The sequence below is a fragment of the Sorex fumeus genome, unplaced genomic scaffold (genome assembly GCF_029834395.1).
Source record: "Sorex fumeus unplaced genomic scaffold, SorFum_2.1 ptg000005l, whole genome shotgun sequence".
Lineage (NCBI taxonomy): Eukaryota > Metazoa > Chordata > Mammalia > Eulipotyphla > Soricidae > Sorex > Sorex fumeus.
In genome coordinates, this window is record NW_026606062.1 from 9,821,791 (window position 1) to 9,840,665 (window position 18,875).

Here is an 18,875-nt window from a genome sequence, read left to right on the forward strand (position 1 = left end):
GTGACAATTGTTCCTGTGTTTGGCATATGGAATACGTCACAGGTAGCTTGCCAGGCTTTGCCGTGCGGGCGAGATACTCTCGGTAGCTTGCCAGGCTCTCCGAGAGGGGCGGAGGAATCGAACCCGGCTCGGCCGGCCCGGCCACGTGCAAGGCAAATGCCCCACCGCTGTGCTATTGCTCCAGCCCAGCAGGTAGTAAATATTTCCAAAAAGTTGGGTATTATTTTTAACCATTTAACACATGATTTGGTGGTGGTGGGGGCACACCCAGTGACGCTCCTGACTCTGCACTCAGGAATTAGTCCTGGTGGGGCTCGGGGGACCATATGGGATGCCAGGGATAGACCCAGGTTGGCCCCATGCAAAGCTCGCACCCTTCCTGCTGTACTATCACTCCGTGTCCCCCACAATTTAACACATGCGGATAAGCAGGGGTCACATCCTCAGCGGTGGGACCCCCAGCTGTGCACGAGCTGGTAAGGACCACGGAAGAGACATCCTTCCAGCCAGGACCACGCAGAGTGGCAGAGAGACGCCACGGGGGAGAGGCCACGTGGCTCCAGAGCCCGCCGATGTGGCAGAGAGGACGGCAGGGGGAGGATGGGGAGGGAGGGATTGAGGGCAGGGGCTTCCCGTGGCAGTGACAGAACATTCTGGAGCCAGGTGGCACAAGGTCAGTGTGGGGCACCCACTCACCTGTCCCCTGGGCTTGCACTGATGGGTTGCCATGGAAACAGAAAGTCTAAGGAGGACAGAGGAGAGGGCAAGGGCCCCCAGCGAGGCGTCTGTCCTTCTGAGCGAGGGGTCTGTCCTTCCCTCTGCAGCTTGGCCAAGCCCGAGGCAAACTCCTCCCCCACCCCTGCCTTCCTCCAGGCGCTTCCTCGGGTGTTCCCCGTGAGGGTCCCTGCAGGACGCGGCCCAACTCTCAGAGCTCGGGAAGACCCTGAGCCTCCTCCACCCCCAGTTCCCTCTCGTCACCTTCGGGCTTTGCGGGGACTATCAGAGCCTCAGTGATGACCAGTGACGTGGCTTACCGTGGCCCCGAGCAAGGCTTCCCAAGGCCTGGGCAGTGATGAACGTTGGATCACCCAAGGACCAAGCGTTTGCTCAGAGCCCCGGGAGAAGGCCCGTGTCTCGGTGTGCCTCCACCCCTGCACTCCCCACCCCTGCACGCCTCTGTGTGCCTCCAACCCCCCCCCCACCTCTGCATGTCTCTGTGTGCCTGCAGCCCTCCACCCCCCACCCCTGCACACCTCTGTGTGCCTCCTGCCCTCCAACCCCCACCCCTGCATGCCTCCGTGTGCCTGCAGCTCCCCATTCCCACCCCTCTGTGTGCCTCCAGACCCCCAAACCCCACGCCTGCATGCCTCTGTGTGCCTCCAGCACCCCTACCCCACCCCTGCATACCTCTGTGTGCCTCCAGCCCCCAACCCTCACCCCTGCATGCCTCAGTGTGCCTCCAGCACCCCCCCCACATGCCTGTGTGCCTCCAGACCCTCCTACCCCAACCCTGCATGCCTACGTGCCTCCAGTCCCCCCGCCCTGCCCCTGCACGCCTCAGTGTGCCCTCAGTCACCCCCCTTCTGCACACCTCGGTGTGCCTCCAGCCCCCCACCTCCTACCCCTGCATGCCTCTGTGTGCCCCCAGCCCCTCACCCCTGCATGCTTCTGTGTGCCTCCAGCCCCGCTACCCCTGCACACCTTGATGTGCCTCCATCCCCCCCACCCCACCCCTGCACATTGTGACCGAAAACAAGAAAGGCTCCATAGAGGCTGGGAGCCCTCAGCCTCACCCTGGGGTGTCAGGGCTGCCGAGGCTTCCTCTGACAGGTTGCCCAAGGAGCCAGAGGCGTTGGCTCCTGGTTCAAGCTGCCAAAGAAATCAAGTGAGAACTAGGATGGGGGTGGGTGTGCTGGCTGTCTCTGCCCACCGCTGGCCATTGGGGGTTCCCCCGAGCTCCCCCAGGGGTGATCCCTGAGCACAGAGCTAGGAGGACACCCTGAGCACTGGCCCCAAGTCAAACATTTGAGATTATAATCCAAAGTAGAAATGGAATATCCATGTATCCTGGATACAGAGTAGAAGTGTGTACAATGTATTCGTAATAGCCGGGAATACTGATGAGAAGGAGGAATGAATGAAATAAACGGGGGAGGAGGTTTTTGGCCCAGAAAAGCGAAGATGAGCAGCTCAACCTCCTCCCTCCAGGGCCTCTGGCTGGCCAGCGGCATCCGGCCGCATCTGTAGCGAGAGGCAGGAGAAGGCGGCGTCCAGGGCTCTGGGGCCCCGCAGTGACGGCAGGGGGTGGGGGGTGGGGGTGGGGGGCTGGGGCTGGCAGCTCTGGGCTGCTGGGAGCAAATCGTGATTGTTCTTATCAGATCGATTCCGTGGATGGTTCCAGCCATTTCCCTGGGCTCACGGTCTCCTCACCATAGTTAGTGGGAGCTGCTTCCCGTTGCATTGAACTAAAAACTGGGATATCTCCAGCGAGAAGACCAGAGAAGCAGGAAGCACGAAATGGCTACTTCAAAGCAGAGATGGGCCCAGAAGTGAACACCAACGATGCCGGCAAATAAAACCCATGATGGGGCTGGAGCGATAGCACAGCGGGGAGGGCGTTTGCCTTGCACGCAGCCAACCCAGGTTCGATTCCCAGCATCCCATATGGCCCCCTGAGCACCGCCAGGAGTAATTCCTGAGTGCAGAGCCAGGAGTATCCCCTGTGCATCGCTGGGTGTGACCCAAAAAGCAAAACAAAAACAAAAACAAAAAACCCATGATGGAGATGAACATAGCGTTGGGTGCTTTGGGAAGACACAAACCAGCAATCCGAGGGGGCGTGTTTGGGGAAACAGAAGCGTTCATCCCCTGGGCCCCCAAATTCTCCAGAGCCTGCAGAGAAAGAAGCGTTTGCGTGTGAGGTCGAGCCTGGTCAGCATGCCAGAACCGTGTGTGGTAGCAAAGAAAACCAGCTCAACCTCCAAGCCCGGGAAGAGGCCTGGATCATAGCCAGGACTCGGACATTTTTCTACACGAAGACCCCAACGCTGCCAGTCCCCTGGAGTGAGTCAGACTCAAAGAGAAAAGCAAGGCCGAGGGTATGACAGATGATGGTGGCAGCAGTAGCAGCTTCTCTCATTCACCAATTTTTTTTGCAACAATTTTGCAATACTCCCATTCTCCCCTTTCACAGGTAAGGGAACTGAGGCACAATTAAGGTGCGCAAGAATTCTCAAAGCGGGAAGTGGCACTGCCGTCCCCTCCTCTGCTCATGAGTGTGGGGCCACAAAAGTAATGAATGGATGTCACTGTCACTGTCCTCCTGTTGTTCATCATTTTGCTCGAGCGGGCCCAGTAACGTCTCCATTGTGACAATTGTTACTGTGTTTGGCATATGGAATACGTCACGGGGAGCTTGCCAGGCTCTGCCGTGCGGGCGAGATACTCTCTGTAGCTTGCTGAGCTGTCGGAGAGGGGTGGAGGAATCGAACTCTGGTTGGCCATGTTGGCCGCTTGCAAGGCAAACGCCCTACTCACTGTGCTATTGCTGGATGAGTCAGGCCATAAATATTGTAAGCGTTAAGAGGCGCTCTGGATTGTGCTTTTAAGCGGTCGCTGTATTTCACGCTGGAGGGCAGCGTCCCCCACCCACCCACCTCCCACCCCAGCCACCCAGCGCTGGCTTTTAGAAGGTGAAAAATAGAATTCTAGATTTAATTTGAAATGTTCAGGCTCCCGGAAGGTTGCTGAATTTCCCCTCTGCTGAATGAATTTCTTTCCTTATGCATTGGCCGTTTTTCTATTTGACTAATTATTTTGTTTCTCGTTTTATAGAAGAGTTCGTAGCTGTCTGCCCTTGAAAAATGTTTGCTTAGCTTATGCGATGCCAGGTTGCTGGCTACGCTGACTCCGGAGGGGCTCCCCCGGAAGGCCTGTCCTGCTGGGACTTGGTCAACTGGGCTGGACAGGCCTGGTGATGGGAGGGTACTGGGGTACATGGGTGCCCCACCTAGTGTCCTCGGGGCCTACCCAGTTCCAGGATAGAGCTCAGGGCCTTGTGTGCAGGCCTGTGCTCGGGCTCTGCAGCTCTGCCCTGCCTCTCCCTGCCCCTCCCACCCCTCCGCGCTCCTCTACCCTCCCCTGCTGGGCTCAGGGCTTACTCCCGACTCTGCACTTAGGGATCACTCCTGGCAGTGCTCAGGGACTATGTGGGGTGCTGAGGATTGAACCCTTGTCACGGTGTGCAAGGCAAGTGCCTTACAGATGCACTCTCTCCTTCTCTCTCTGTCTCTCTCTCTCCCTGTCTCTCTCTCCCTCTCTCTCCGTCTCTCTCCCTCTCTGTCTCTCTCTCCTTCTCTCTCCCTCTCTCTTCCTCTCTCTCCCCCTCTCTCCTTCTCTCTCACTCTCCCTCTCTCTCCTCCCTTTCCCTCTTTCTCCCCCTTCTCTCCCTTTCTCTCTTCCTCTCTCTCTCCCTTTCTCTCCCTCTCTCTCTCCCCCTCTCTCCTCTCTCTCCCCCTCTCTCGTCTCTCTTTCTCTCTCCCTCTCTCTCCCTATCTCTCCCCATCTTCCTCTCTCTCTCCCTCCCTCTCTCTCTGACATAACCTTTGCTTAATAACTGGTCACCCCCTGGTGGGCTCTGCCTTTGTCCTTGCTTTCTAGTCCCCAGCGGGCACCCAGGATCCGAGTCACAGGCTCTGTCCCTCCGCCTTCGCCATGCCCATGTGCCCAGCCCTTCCCCCGTGCCCATGTGCCCACCATCTCTATGCCCCGGGGAGCTGGTCTGTCAAACCTGTACACAGGGACAACTCCCGCTCTACACGTTTGTAGGAAGCAGCGCCTAGCAAAGTGCTTTTGTCACCCCGAGGGACAGAGGCCCCGGGCTCGTCCATCTACCCTGACCCAGCACGCAGGAGCCCCAGCTAGCTCATGGCAGTGCCCGCTGGCATCCTGGGAGCTGCATTCGCACCCAGAGCAATGCGTGCCGCCACTTCCTAATCGAGCTTCCCTGGGTGACAGTGAGGGCAAGCATGGACAGTCCCCACCAAGGGCCCTCGACCTCACACTTTACACACAGGGACATGCCCTGGTCAGTGCCATGAACTGTGGCCAGCCTCGCCTCAGCACCCTTTCCCAGGCAGCATCTAATGCCCTGAAACTCGGGGGACCCTCTTGTAGGCAGGTGGGAGGGAACACTGAGCCCTGGTCACAACCAGAGAAGCAGGTGGGGATCAAATGGAACTTTCTGGAAAGTTCTAGTTCATGGAAGGCGGCCACTGATGGGGGCTGAGACACTGCAGGAAGACAGCAAGACTTGGCTGTCCCTGGACTGGGGACTGTCTACAAAATGTTTCATGCAGAAACAGGGGTTGTCATGTACTGGGGGCGGGAGGTTGGGGGGGGTGATGGATGAGCCTCTGGGGTCCACACGCTTCCGGTCCCAGGACCCCTGTTCCCACCACAGTTCTACTCGTGAGCACCAGGAACGGGAGGAGCGCAGGAAACCAGGCGAGGAAGGTGGGGGCCAGGGAGGGGGGTGATGGTGCCAGGAACTCGCACCCAAGAAAAAGCCCAGCTGGTGACGGCAGGAAACCAGAGAGCAGCTGCCGGCGGGCAGGAGGAAGTGAGGGAGATGAGGAGGCGAGGGCAGCAGATAACAGGCGGGCACGGGCGCGTCTGACACGGATCACCCCCAAATCGCCCCTGCTAGGACGGCAGCCGCCAGACTCAGAAGTGGCCTGGGTTTGGGGGCGGGGCGGGGAGGTCACAGCGTCCCGGAGACGGGGGCGGGCTGAGCTCTGCGGTTTCACCAACAAGCGCAAGAAAGAGCCACCAGGAGCACCTTCAGGGGAGCCAACGCCGGAGCCCGGAGGCTAAATGCCGAGCGGTGTAGGAACTGCAGATGCAGCCCATCTCTCAGTTTGGAATGCCCGGATGGGGTGTCCACCCGCCCGTCACTGCAACTGGCGCCTTCCACTGGGAGGGTCATCCCCTGATTCCTGTCCATGGACGCGCCCCAGAGCACCTGAGCAAGGTCAGACTTCGCAGGGCGACACGCTGGCTCAGAACCCAGATTCCGCTCAGGAGGGGCTGGCGAGGTCAGGACACTGCTCCTCGGGGGTTCTATCCCCATATTTCTGACTCGGTTTCCCCAGAATCCCACTGCTTCTGTTCCACGGGTCCCCTCTGAAGGCCCCTCTTCTGCCATCAGACTGTCCCATTAAAAAAAAAAAAATTAAGGGCTGAAGTGATAGCACAGCGGGGAGGGCGTTTGCCTTGCACGTGGCCGACCCAGGTTCGATTCCCAGCATCCCACATGGTCCCCTGAGCACCGCCAGGAGTGATTCCTGAGTGCATGAGCCGGGAGGAACCCCTGAGCATTGCTGGGCGTGACCCCCCCCAAAAAATAAAATTAAAATGCAAAGACCGAAGGGATGGTCTCCGGGGGGAGAAGCCCTTGCACGAAGCTCCTGCAGCTAAGACCCTGTTTCCAACCCTGGTACCCCCAGGAGGGATCAATCCCTGAGTGCAGAACCAGGAGGAAGCCCAGAGCACCCCTGGGTGTGGCCCCCAAACCAAACCAAACCAAACCAAAGAGACCAAACCAGACCCCCAAAGCGAGTCAGCAGCACGGAATTCCTTCGCCACGCTGAACAACTCCAGGGTTGCCTGGTTCCAAAGCACCATCTCCCATCCAAGACCCCATTCCTGGTTGACAGCAAGGCCCCTGCCCACCCTCCAACACCGTCTCTCTGATTTGTCTGTTCTGGAGATTTCTCAGAGATGGACACACGGGCCATCGGGAGCCCTCGTGTCTGGGCTGTTCCGTTTTGGGGCACATCGGGGAACCCTGAGAACGTGACTCTCTGTGAGGGGGGACAGTGTGGTGATTCTGCAGGCGGACTCCTTGTTTTTGCTTTTCAGGGACTTTCCAGGGCTTGTGGCCCATGCAGAGGCCCGAAGTCCAACACCCTTTAGCGTCTCACCTGTGGCCTGGCCCTGTCCCTGCAACCCACGGCAGCCTGGCTCTCCATGCTCTGGTATCACTGTAGCACTGTCCTCCCATTGTTCATTAATTTGCTCCAGCAGGCACCAGTAACATCTCCATTTGTCCCAGCCCTGAGATTTTTAAAAAATTTTTTTTGGCTTTTTTTGGGGGGGTCACACCTGGCGATGCACAGAGGTTCCTCCTGGCTCTGCACTCAGGAGTTACCCCTGGCAGTGCTCAGGGGACCAGATGGGATGCTGGGAATCGAACCCGGGTCGGCCGCGTGCAAAGCAAACGCCCTACCCGCTGTGCTATTGTTCCAGCCCCAGCCCTGAGATTTTAGCATCCTCTCCTTACTCATCCTTCCCAACGCTGCTGTATTGGAGACTCTTCCAGGGTCAGGGGAATGAGACCCATTATTGTTACTATTTTTGGCATATCGATTATGCCTCGGGGAGCTTGCTAGGCTCTGCCGTGCGGTGGGATACTCTTGGTAGCTTGCCGGGCTCTCCGAGAGGGATGGAGAATGTATATAAGAGAATACAAGCAAGTATGTTAAAACCAAACACATGTTTGCTGGAGCGATAGCACAGCAGTAGGGCGTTCGCCTTACAAGCGGCCAACATGGCCAACCCGAGTTCGATTCCTCCGCCCCTCTCGGAGAGCCCGGCAAGCTACCGAGAGTATTCGATATGCCAGACACAGTAACAACAAAGTCTCCAATGGAGACGTTACTGGGCCCACTCGAGCAAATCGACGATCAACGGGAGGGTCTTTACCTTCCCTTTACCTTACCTATTGACTCAAGGGGCTGGAGCGATAGCACAGCGGTAGGGCGTTTGCCTTGCACGCAGCCAACATGGCCAACCCGAGTTCGATTCCTCTGCCCCTCTCGGAGAGCCCGGCAAGCTACCGAGAGTATTCGATATGCCAAACACAGTAACAAGAAGTCTCACAATGGAGACGTTACTGGGCCCGCTCGAGCAAATGACGATCAACGGGAGGGCCTTTACCTTTACCTTACCTTTACCAGTGGGCTAGACTATAAGAGCTTCTGGGAGCTTTGTTTTTATAGTCTCTGGATCTTGGCCATTGATGGGATTACATGGCGCCGGGGACAGTTGGTGGGTGTGATTGCCAAGCTACTGGAAAATGGGGGATCTGGGTGGAGGAGGCCCAGTCCCGATCCGAGCAGGCCTGGAGATCTCAGCCCCGGGTTCCGCATACCTGGGTTCTGGTAAAGGAGGTGAACACTGCCAGGGAAGGGCGGGGGGAGTTGCCTCCACTTTTCCAAAATCACAGTCGGAGACGGGGGTCTGACTGATCGTCTTCCGCTCCGGGAGGGATGGAAGGGTGAATTTCACGGATCTCACATAGATTTCAGCATCAGAAAAATGTTTCTCGGCAAAACCATCTTGGCTTTTCCTTATCACATAATGAGAAATGCAAAATTTGTCATTTAAAAAAACTGTTTCCGTGGCCGTCAAGCAGCTAAATTTAGTTTTCAATTTGATGAACTGATTGCATGTTTCTGGATTATTTATTTCTCCTCTCCTAAAAGATGTTTACTGTTCCAAAAATTAAAATTTCATTGTCCCATAAAAGAAAGTTGGAAGACAAGCATATATACGGTGTGATAGCAAGCGCTTGTGTTGGTAATATCTGCATGTGCCAATGATTTAAAACTTGTTTCAAATAAAGTGACATGAAGCTATCACGGACACACTCCCTGCAGGAACACACAAGGCTATGTTCTCTATTAATTTCATCACGAACCCAGCCACGGACTGCAGAAAAGCAGATTAAATGTACAACAGGTCAATTAAAAGTGTCGATTATTTATGAGAAGGGTCTTTGTAGCTCTATAAGAATGAGAGGAGAAATAATCAGGCCTCCTTCCCCGAGACAGTCTTGAAACCTCTGTGTTATTTGAAGTTGCGAGAATGTCCTCCTTTGGCTGACATCAAAGAACATAAGAGAAATAGAGTAAATAATTGAAGACATATAAAAATAAGTGTAATCACACTCGCTGGAAGGTTCCGAGACGTGTTGCTGAAATGGAACATTAATTGCAAAGCCAAAGCGTTTCTTCTTTGGCTCTGGGCAAGTTTTTCTTTTGCTTTTTTTTTTTTCCTGGGAGGTCCCTTTCTGATGTCGGTGGACCCCATGGGTGGCACATGTGAGTTGGGGAGGAGAGAAAGATGGTCACCTTCTCCCACTCCGCCTCTGCGCCCCGGGACCCGTTGGGAAGACTAGGGCCGGCAACGTCTGCGACAAGCCCTGCTTGGTACAGGCCTGAGCCCCCCACCTCCACCCCTCTGCCAGGCCCACCAGGTGGCCATGAGGCCACACCTGAAGTCTTCTAGGCCCGGGAGTTGGTCCCCACCACCCTGATTTCTTGGGGAGCCAGGGACTTAGGCTGGAGCAAGGATTTGCTCTTTGCAGGAAAGGAGAGCCCGGTCCCAGGCCTTACCCAGATTTTTCGGGGTTCTTGTCTCACCTTGCAGAAAAGAATTTCAGGAATAGACAAGCAGGGAAGCAAAACAGATTTTATTTGGAGGGTTTTGAAGGGGAGGAGAGAGAGAGAGAGAGAGAGAGAGAGAGAGAGAGAGAGAGAGAGAGAGAGAAACACATCCAAGGGAGAGCGTGGGCTTCCCCAAACACCAAGAAGCCCCGGAGGGCCTTTCCTCCTGGATTTTATATGCGTTTTCTTAGGGCTGCCTTCGTCTGGAGTTTTCCGACAGAGGCGAAGGAACAACTTTGAAGTTTCTGGCGAATCTCTTCCAAGTCTTTAATTGTGTCTCTGTTTCTGCTGTCGTCTTGTAGGGGTCCAGCCTCTTCAGGGTCTGTTACTGACTGGTGCCAGGTGAGGGTCTCATCAGGCCCTAGTTCCTGTTTCCTGCAAGGCTGGCTTTTATGACTTCAGGGTTATTACTTCCCAGAAAATTTCCTGCCACTGCCTTGGGAGGGAGAGATAGCACAGCGGGTAAGGTGTTTGCCTTGCACTCAGCCAACAAGGCCAACCCGGGTTCAACTCCTCCGCCTGGCAAGCTACTGAGAGTACCTCGCCTGCACAGCAAAGCCTGGCAAGCTCCCCATGACGTATTTAATATGCCAAAAACAGTAACAACAACTCTCACAATTTGTTGTGAGACGTTACTGGTGCCCGCTCGAGCAAATCGATGAACAACGGGAGGACAGTGCTACAGTGCCTTGGGAGGGGCCTTCCTTAGCTGCCGGCCTGTCTACATCGTTCATCTCCACTGCCTACGGACGGGAGTGGGCTGTGGACCCAGGGGTCTGAACACCAAAGCACTTTCCAGTTTTAACAGATCCAGACGCCCGTCACTGTCCTGGCAGTGTCAGGTTTGTCCTCTGGAGCTGGAACATCACAGATCAATGTGGAGACCAACAGGATAAAGAAAGCACCCATCAACAATTCCCCCGCCCGGGAGGAGACTGGGTCTTAATTCAATGACTGAAAACGCCACTCAAAAGACCATCTCCGGGAAGGGCATGTGCATTAGTGAAAGACAGGCAGTGTTTGCGAGACAGGCCAAGGAGACATGAATTCTTGTTTTAAGTAAAAGCACAGTCACTTAGCTCAGCCTGAGTTTCTAAGCACCCACATCCGTCCATCTCCCTTGAATTAAGCGGCTTCCAGGTGCTCTGAGTTCTTGTTCTTTTTTTTCCCTTTTCCCCCCTTTTTTTGGGTCACACCCAGCGATGCACAGGGGCTACTCCTGGCTCTGCACTCAGGAATCACTCCTGGCGGTACTCAGAGGACCATATGGGATGCTGGAAATCGAACCCGGGTCGGCCGCAAGCAAGGCAAACGCCCTCCCCGCTGTGCTGTCGCTCCAGCCCCTGAGTTCTTGTTCTGATGCTTCCCTTCTGCTGGAGAACTGTATCAGTTGAGAGGGATGGGCGAGTGTCCAGAGATATGGGGTTAGCGAGCCCAGACTCCCAGAGCACTGTGACTCTTGGTTCCGGAACACGCTGTCATTGTCTGAAGGCTCAGAGCAACCTTGGATTATGCCAGCAGGCGCCTGTTTGCACTCATGTATAATGCAGACCCAAGTCGCTGCCAGATTCTCTATAAGCCCAGAGGTCTCGCGACGGGGGCACAGCCTGGGAAAAACGGTCCCAGGGGACGTTTCCTCCTGGGGCACAGGGGCACCGTGAAACCCCGTTCGAAGGACTGGTGCAAAGTGTAGGAAGTGAAAGGCATTACTTGGGGGTATGGCTAAGGAGACCCCCTCTCTCCCTGAGGATGCAAGACAAGGTTACCTCAGCTAGCAGAGCTGGGCCCACGGTTGTTTTCTTATCTTCTAAAAGCTTAAGAGTTCACCAGGTCCTGCTTCCTGGTTTTCTGTGGGCACCCTGAGGCGATCGATGTACTTTGCGTTAGCAACACCACACAGAACAGCAGCTCATGAATAAGCAATGGTCTCCCGTGAAGGGCTCTGGGCCACTCTCTCTCGCTGTCACGCCTGTCCCGTCCTGAGCAGGCTGAGGGCTCCTTTCGCCTTCAGCAGCCTGGGATGGGCTTCAGCCTCAAAAGCCAGTTTGCTCCGGGAATTCCAAGAAGAGGAGGAAAACCGCGTGGGGAGAGGGTAAACTGAGTCCCACCAAGTCCTCATCATCACGTGTTTTCCAGATTTTTCTTCCATTCCCAGCTCTGTGCCAATGTCTCAAGATCCAACAGCTGGTTCCGGGCATCTGCAGGGCAGGTCTGAGTTGAGACCTGCCCAGGTGGCCTACAGTGGCCTTCAGCGGGGACCTGCTCAGAGGCCCTGCTCTGTCGCTGGCCTCTGGGAGGAAGCCCAGGGGCAGCACCAGGCCACCTCCTGTCAGTGGCCTCTCTGGGAAGGACTAGGAAATCACAGATGTTCATCGATTGCCTCGAGCAGGCCCCAGTAACGTCTCCTTCGTCCTAGCCCTGAGATTCTAAAAAGTGCCACAATCAAGTCTCTTTCAGGGTTAGGAGAATGAGACCCATCGTCGTTACTGGTATTTGGCATATTGGGTACGCCACGGGGAGTTTGCCAGACTCTGCTGTGTGGGCAGGCTACATTCGGTAACCTGCCAGGTTGTCCAAAATAAGAATGAGATAATAAGATGTCCGGAAGGTGGGTTTTGTAGTCTCTGGGTCTTGGCCGTTGATGGGATTACACGGCGCCGGGGGGCCAGTTGATGGGTGTGACCCCCGCCTACTGGAATTTGGAGGATCTGGGTGGAGGAAGCCCAGTCCCGATCTGAGCAGGCTTGGAGATCTCAGCCCCGGGACCCGCATGCTTGGGTTCCTCTGCCGGTTCCTTCATGTGTGCGGAGAGTGGTCTCAGCATGGTGGTGGCTGGTTCTGGAGGTCTTCGGCTGCTGGAGCCCTGGTCGGGGCGGGGAGGGAAACTCAACCCGCCCGCATCCAAGGGGCCCCGGTGAGGACAGCCAGGCATGGGGGCAGGAGATTCAGCAGGAAATTGCAGATGAGGGACCAGAAACTGCCCCTTCGGAGGATCCACTAAAAGGAACCAGAGAGTTGCACGTGTAGTGACTTCTCTGGAAAGAACTGGAAAGGTCTAGAAAACCACCTGCACACAAAGGGCTAGAAAGGACTAGAAACACGTGTTTCCCCCACGCCCCCTTCAGCATCACTGGGCGTGCTGGGCTCGGTCCCCTGGGGTGCTGGCACCTCAGGGATCAGCCTTCGCTCCAGCAAGCCCTTGTCCCACTATGTTTAGCAGACACCGGCACCCCGAACCCGGGCCATGGGGTTTGATTTCAGGACTCAGTGCGTGTTCTGAGGCTGGATCACCTCATCCTGACCCAGACTCCGAGATTCTCCCCACATTCTAATGGGGTTCTCAGCTTTTTACCTAAGCAGCAAACAGCCAAAAGCCAGACCCGAGGGGTTTCTTCACACCCTGGGCCCCGAAGCCGGGGTTGGCCAAGCGTTTTGTGGACTCAGGAGCTTTTTGTTGCTGTGGGGTCACACCTAGCGATGCACATGGGGTCACTCCTGGCTCTGCACTCAGGAATCACTCCTGGCGGTGCTCGGGAACCCTACGGGATGCCGGGGATTGAACCATTGAACCTGAATCAGCCGCACGCAAGGCCAGCATTTCACCTGCTGTGCTATCTCTCCCGGACTTTTTTTTTTAATTTTTGGGGCCACACCTGGCAATGCCCAGGGGTTCCTTCTGTTCCTGCCATCAGAGATCACTCCTGGAGGTGTGTGGGGGACCCTGTGGGGTGCTGGGGCTCGAACCCAAGTCAGCCACATGCAAGGTCAACATCCTCCCTGCCGTACAGTGGCTCTGGGCCCACCTCAAGGACCTTTAAGCGGAGTTTGCCATGGTGGAACAAATAAAGCAGATAGCAGTGGCCTTGCATCCACCCCGGGAGAACGGGAGAACGGCCAGGGCCCACCTCCCTGGCCTCCTCCTCACCCCGCTTGCTCCCAGCCGCACCGCAGGGCTCTCGTGGGCTTGGGAAAGCTGAAAGCTTGACTGTTGCTACTCCAACGCCCGCTCCCACCCACGCCCCCCACAGGAGCCGTCTGCAGAGGCGGCTGGGTTTTCCCTGATAAGCCCAAGGCCTCCACAAAGCGCGTCTTGTCTCTGCAGAAGGAAGGTTTTGTCTGGGCCCTGCCAGCCCCTGCGGCCTGGCTCCCCCCGCCAACAGCAGAGACGCGACATCTCAAGGTCCACCGAGGCGCTCAGCCCTGGGCCAACCAGCATGACGGGCTGAGCCGCTCCGAGCAGCCCGGAGGGACCGGGGCCATCGTCAGAGCCTGGACAATGCCAGCTTGCGGGGAGGAAGTTCCAGGCTCGTCACCATCACCGTATCCAGGAGACAAGGTCACAACCAGCCATACCCCCCACCGGTGTCTCTCAGATGACCTGGGCCAGCAGCTTGGTGAATGGGGTGAGGTTCTCCATTGTCTCCTGCAGTGACACGGGTCTGTGACGCCGGCCTGGCACAGGCCAGACACTCCTCACGCACAAACGCTTCGTCCTGGGCTCACAGCTGGGCTTCCTGCTTTTTGTGACGGTACGATAAGAGTTTTGAGTCCTGTGCCTGGAAGTGGGGGCCGGTGTCCTCCCCGTCACGCGTGTGCGTGACTCAGGGCTGCTGTTTTCTCTCTGGACCTTGGGGTTCTGGTTCATCAGCCTGGGGGAGGGGAAGCTATTGGCCAGCTGGGCCCTGGGCACTGTTGGACCACGGTTCTGCATCTGGTGGGCAGAAGCTGCATCCCAGACACTCAGAGCCGTCTCAGGATGGAGCTTACACCCTCCTGCCCCGCCTAGCCAGGAGCATGGCCCCCGTCGCAGATGGCCTTGGTCACCCCCCAGTTCTGTGCTCTCACCCCCTCTGCCTCTGTCACCAGTGCCAACCCTCAGCGGGGTTGAGTAGGGCCTGGCTGGCGTGATGGGCTCGTGAAGAGCCGGCCTCGAAGCATGTGACCTCCCCCTGGCCCCAGGAAGACGCTGGTTCATGCCCAGCCCCTTCTGGTTGGTGGCCACGTGTCCCTATCCACTCCATGTCTAACTCACGTGTGTAGGAGACTGATCCAGGCCTTAGCATGTTCTGCGTCACCTTCTCTGGACTGGCACAGAACACCTGTTCCCCAGTGCAGACTCCCGGGGAGGGGCAGAGACTCTACTGGAATTGAACCCCTGTTTGTCTAAAGGAAGAAGCTGGACTTGCAGACCCCCTTGCCTGGTGTCCCCGGGGTGGGGGGAACAGGTCCCTGAGGCGAGCTTTCAAACTGGCACCCCAAACTCTCGCTCCCTCTCAGACAGACACACCCAGTTCCAATTTAAACAGAAACTGAACTATAAACAACATTTCGCTCCCCAGGGTAGGAACTGCACCCAGTTGGGAAGAACAAAGAAAACCGGTTTGCCGGGTGAACCTCCAGGCCCACTTAGCTCATCATGGATGACGGATGACGAAGGATGCCCCTGGGCAAACATTGCCCCAGGTCAGTGCTTGGGGCCTCTTCTGGCAGAGAGGGAGACTCCTTTTCTTCCTGTCCTGCTTCTGCCTCTGAGAAAGAAGACATGTGTCTGTCCTCCGGGGGAGTCTGGGAAGAAGTTCTTGCCAACATGTCCTCGCAAGAACTAGGCGCACTTGATTGAGAGATTGACAAAGCAATCCTGTGTGGAGGCTGGTGGACATAGTGTGGCTATGACCCCCATCTTCTGTGTCATCCTACAGTTGGGTGACACTGTGACTCCAGTCTTCTATGTCATCCTACAGTTGGGTGACACCGTGGCCCCAGCCTGCTGTGTCATCCTACATCTGGGTGACATGGTGATCCTAGCCATCGTCCAAACAGATGATATTGTGATACCAGCCTGCTGTGTCATTCTACAACTGTGTGACCATGGAACCCCAGCCTGCTGTGTCAACCTACACCTGGGTGAAAATGGGACCCCAGCCTGCTGTGTCAATGTGCAGTTGGGTGACGCTGAGGCCCCAGCCTGCTTTGTCATGGCACAGGAGGGTGACACTGTGATCCCAGTCTGCTTTGTCATGGCACAGGAGGGTGACATGGTGATCCCAGTCTGCTGTGTCATGGTACAGGAGGGTGACACCGAGACCCCAGCCTGCTGTGTCATCGTACATTTGGGGGACACTGTGACCACAGCCTGCTGTGTCATCATACAGTTGGGTGACCCTGAGACCCCAGTCTGCTTCGTCTTTGTACAGGAGGGTGACAGTGTGAGCCCTGTCTGTTGTATCATTGTACAGGAGGGTGACATTGTGACTACAGCCTACTGTGTCATTGTACAGTTTTGTGGCACTGTGACCCCCGCCTGCTGTGTCCTTGTACAGGAGGGTGACACTTTGACCCTTGCCTGCTGTGTCCTTGTCCAGGAGGGTGACACTGAGACCCCAGCCTGCTGTGTCATTGTACAGGAGAGTGACAGTCTGAGCCCTGTCTGTTGTGTCATTGTACAGGAGGGTGACACTGTGACCCCCGCCTGCTGTGTAGTGGTACAGTTTTATGACAGTGTGACCCCCGCCTGCTGTGTCATTGTGCTGGTGGCTGACCCTGATCCCGACCCCTGGGTGGTGGGACAGTCGGCTGACACTACAGTCGTGGTTCTGACATGCTGGGCCGTGGTTCATGAAACCTAGTTTCTGCCTCTGCCTCTGTGTCTGTCTGTCTGTCTCTCTTTCAATAAAGGCATTTGTGTAGGCTTTGTTTCAGTCGTGAAACATGAGTGCCAATCCTTTCCAACAGAAAGAGTGGCTTCTCTGCCGCCCACCCTTACGCCGAGAGGAGGCCCAGCGCTAAACTGGGTTTCACTGTTATGAAATTTCTTTTCATGTATTTTCCCGCTTGATAGTTTGAGCATTAAATTTATTTCCAAGGTCCCACGCAGCAAATCGTATCTCTATGTCTCACTGTAGGAGAGTCCCAGGGCGGTCCAGGAGTATCTGCTATCTTGAGGATGGGGCGTCTAGAAGGTTAGTCCCAATGGGCCCCTCCTCCTGAGTTCTCAGGGGAGACAGACCCCAGTCACGCCTCTCACGTTCACACTCCTGCTCTACAAGGATGCACACTAAGCAGGTTCCTGGGTTCGAGACGTTCTGTCTTCAGGGCCCTGGGTGCAGGCGAGGGTCTCCCTTCTCCTTTTGGATCTGTATTCCAGATGGCAGCCCTGTGCCTCAGCTGCTGGATATTCAAGGGGCTGAGATAAACGCCCTAAAACAGTGTATTTGGAAACCGCTTGCAATCCTTCTCCTTTTGACAAACCAACGGGGTCCACCTGGACCAGCTCTGAACAGCACCGTTCATGGAGCATCAGGTTAAGGCCAGCTTCGGCAGCAGAATTGTTTGCAGAGCAGAAAGATGGTGCAGGGGGAGTGGGGTGGGCCTGGTGGAATTTGGGGCTTGGAGGGAAGAGGCAGGAAGGAGAGAAGATGGAGCCTGGGCTGCCGGGCTGCTGCGAGGCCCCCGCGTTCTCCCTCCGACTCACGAGGGGCAACAGCAGCCCACGGTGACAGGAGGAACCGGTCCACCCCTCCTCGGCCTGGAGCAGCCAGGACTAGGCGGGGACCCAGCCCCGGGGGAGACCTCCGGGCAAAGGGACCTGAACTTGAACAGTCCCGGTGCTGGGCTTGGAGGAAGTGTCCAGGGCTGCCCTTCCTCCTGCTGACTCAGCCCCAGGAGAGGGGCCCCCGGCTGAGCGCCCAGGGTCAACTGAGCTGAGTTTATTGAGCCGGTACCGGGAGGGCAGGACCTTGTGTTCCTGGCTGGGCGTCACTGACCAGGACAAAACTCCCCGAGGCTGGTGGAGCTCAGGGAACGGACTGGAAGGTGCCAGGTCAGGGCACACGGAGGACCGGTGGGGGGTCACGGAATGAGCCGTTCATCTGTGGAGGCGGGTGGGATGATGCACCCACCTCTCTCTCCACGGCCCCAGAGGGCAGCTGGGCCACGCAGGGTGGGGGCTCACTATCCCTGAAGGACCCCCCAGAGCCGGGCTGCTGGGCTCCAGCGAGTGTGCCGGAAGGGCCCCCCTCAGGGGTCACCCCAATAAGCTCTCTCCCCTGCTGCAGCCTTCCTGCTTCTGTGCTGGGCAGCTCGGCCACCACCCCGCTCCCCTCAGCTCCCGGTTTCCACGGCCTTGGGGGGGTCTGCAGCGCCCCCTGCAGGCGGCCCCTGGAGTGGAGACTCAGCAGGAGGGGAACACAGCAGCCGTCTCATCCTGCACCCACGGGTGGGGGCTTCCCTGGGCGGGCGGGGAGCACCCTGGGGTGGGGACCCAGCAGGGGCACTGGGAGACTCGAGTCACTGTTTCCTGCCGCATGCGGGGTTGTGTTCACATGTGTCTGTGACCCCTTCCCCAGGATGTCTCTGTTCTGAGGATCACGAGAGCTGGCCTGCGCACGGTGCCCGTGTCTGCGTCTGCTCCAGGGAGGGGTGTGCATCCGTGTGAGCGGTGTGTGTACTGTATGTAGTGTGTGTGTGTGTATGTGTGGCATATGGAGTGTTTGTGGTGTGTGTGAGTGGGTGTGCGGTGTACGTCTATGTGCCTGGTACATGTGGCTTGTGACATGTGTTGTGAATGTGACACACATGGTGTTCATGTGTGTGGTACGTGAATGTCCATGAGTATGTGTGTGGTGTGTGAATGTGTGTGACCTATGAATGCATAGGAGTATGAGGGTGGTATGTGTGTGGTGTGTTCTGTGTTCTGTCTGTTTATGTGTGTGAAAGCATTGTGGTATGCTGCGTGTGAGTGTGTGGTATGCTGTGTAGATAACTGTGCTATGCATGCCATTTTGTGAGTGTGCATGTAACATGTGAATGTAAAAAGTGGTGTGTGTGTGTGTGTGTGTGGTGAGTGAGTACGTGTGTTGTGTATATGCTGTATGTGAGTGTGTGGTGTGTGAATGTATACGAGTGTGGTGTACATAGGTGTGTGTTGTCCATGTGCTGTGTGTAAGAGTTTGTGTGTGTATATGTGAACGTTTTTGTGTTGTGTATATGGCTCTGTGTGTATGAATGTCTTTAAGTGTGATCTGTGTGTTGTGTGTTGTGTTTATGAGTTTGTGTGTGTTGCACATATATATATATATACTGTGTGTGAGGGTGTGTGTAGTGTGTGCTGTGTGTGTAAGTTTGTGGGTGTGTGTAGTGTATGTATGTATATGTGTGTTGTGTATGTTCTTTGAGTGTGTGTGTGTGCTTGTGCTGTGTGTTTGCTGTGTGTTAGTTTGTGAGTGTGTGGTGTGGCCGGGAGTGGGAGGTATGAAGGTAAGGTGAGAGGCCAAAATTCTCCCTGTTTCTAAGCCAGAGTCCTTCTGCTACCCCAGGGGCTGCCACCTTCCTGGAGTGTCCCCTCCCCCGCCATGCTGTGAGCACACC